This window comes from Octodon degus, unplaced genomic scaffold (genome assembly GCF_000260255.1).
Source record: "Octodon degus isolate 3935 unplaced genomic scaffold, OctDeg1.0 scaffold00008, whole genome shotgun sequence".
In the NCBI taxonomy this organism is placed as follows: Eukaryota; Metazoa; Chordata; class Mammalia; order Rodentia; family Octodontidae; genus Octodon; species Octodon degus.
In genome coordinates this window covers 4,329,868-4,332,121 of record NW_004524584.1, presented here as the reverse complement: position 1 = coordinate 4,332,121, position 2,254 = coordinate 4,329,868, and positions in this window count along the sequence as shown.

Below are 2,254 nucleotides of genomic sequence, written 5' to 3'. Positions count from 1 at the left end.
TCCATATGTTTCTGCATTTGATTCTTTATTGCAGATGCTATTAATTCAGGGATTTCTTTTTTCATTTCCAATCAGAGTTCCTCTATACCTTTCTGCAGTTGTTTCTTTATTTCAGAAGCTGTTGATTCATTGATTTCAGCTGTGTGATTCCCAATTTTTTCCGTGTTAGTGTCCTCTGCACTTGTTATGGGTGGGCTTGTGCTCTTAGATTGCATTTTGCTCCTTCTCATTGTCATTTTGTATAGCACTGTCTTCTGACCTCTGTTGCAGAGCTTTGGTGCAGTTATAACCTTAGCACCTACGGAAATTCAGGTGCAGATCTACAAAGTTTGAATTTATCCAGCTGTGACTGGCTAGTGTCTGGCTTCTTTGCTCAGCTCTTTCCTGCTGCTGCCCTTGTGAGTGAACCTGTTGCTCCCCTCTGGCAAGAGGTTCTACTCCTGGACTATCTGGGTGGTTTTGTCCTCTACTCTCTCTGCAGGGACTTCAGCTGCAGAGTGTCATTCCAGGATTGTATGCCAGGTCTGAGCTGAGTCTGTAGGGGATAAGTTAGAGTAGTGGGGAGAGGATGCGCTCCCACACACTCACTTGTTCTGGGCTAGGGCTGGGTCTGGGGATCCCGGGTGTGCAGCAGAACTTCTCACTGACTGGGCGAGAGTGTGGGGGGGGGACTGCAGAGTGGTAGTGGTGGGGTCCCAAGGGGCTGGAAGAGGGTCTCACCCACGCTGCGCCTGGGCTTGGACGAGACTGGTCTCGCTGGCACAGAGTAGTGGGAAGGTCTCCCACACACTTACTGGGCCTCGGCTAGGGCTGGATCTCCATTAGTTTGTTTTTGTACTGGAAATTAAACTTAAGTTCAGAAGCAGACTCAGGTTCTTGTGCTTGTCAAGCAGGTACTTGTGTCATTGAGCTATATGTCCAGTAATTTTTTCCAGTAGGTAGGACATTTTTTGTTCTAAATAGTTTTGTATGACACTGATGCTAAACTAGATAATTCTAACCATTTCTTTCTCTTTTTTTATTGTAGCCATATGCTATCAATTGTTTGTCTGAAAAGGCCATCAGATTTAGAGGCTCATTATCCCCTTCCTTCTTTTCACAAATTCTCTTGTGGGACTGTGGGAGTCATCTGCATGTTTTATCCTAGAGATTAGTTGCAAACATCTTCCATAGGTTTGTTTTAATCCAAGTTATGTTGATGCCTGATTCTACTTGGTTCTATCTATTTAGCAGTAATTAGCAAGCTTGTTTTTATTTTTGAGTTTCCCTAATAGAGGGGAAGAAACAAACACGTATTTGTTCATATTTCGAAGTTGGGAAGATAGGATGAATGAAAGAGAGATAACACCCACGTCATGAGAACAGGACTTTTATTTAAAGTGCAGTTTTGTACATGCCTATCTATCCTTCCACTCTATTCTTTTTTTGTTGTAGTTTCCTTCTGTTTCTTCAACTACCCCACTCCCCACCACCAGTAATGAGGATTAAATGCAGGGCTTTTACACTGTGCTGCCTCCATGACCTTTAAATTTTTTTTATTTTGAGATGGTCTGGCTAAGTCACTAAGTTGTCCAGGTGAGACTCAAATCTGTGCTTCTTCTGCTTAGCCACCCAGAATATGTGTGTGTACAACTGTTCTTGGCCAACTCTTCTTTGTAAATTTTCAATAGAGGGTTGTTTGAAAAGTTCTTGGTAAAAATGCATGATGGAAAAAAAAAAAAGATAATGAGTAGCCTTAAGGAAAACTCAGAGGAAAAAAACATGTTTTCCGGGAATTAAAATCCTTTTATGAAAAAACAGATTTAAATTCTTCCCCATGTGTGGCTTGTGTCAAGTTGGGTAAGAAAAGCCTAACTTGATTGTCTCAACATAATTCTGCGGTGTGGTAGAAGAGAGAAATGTTGCCAGAATGGTATAAAAAGTAATAAAAAGAGGAATATTGTTTCTGTTTCTTGGAAGGAGCTCTAATACCTGCCTTCACTTTGGATGTCATCTCCTGGCTTCCAGCACTCGTCAGCCTCCCGATTTTGAGTCCCATGGGATATTGTGTGAGCTCCAGGCCTTCAACTGGGTCCTTTAGCACTCCAGCATACAGACAGTTCTTTTGCATTATTCTACATGATTCTGTGGGCAGCCATTATTAGCCCAATGGAAATTCTTATATATTTGTATATCAGATATCAAACGTTTCTCTAGTAAGCACTGACTGATACATACCCTTATGTGCAATTGCTTTTTTTTTTTTTTTTTTTTT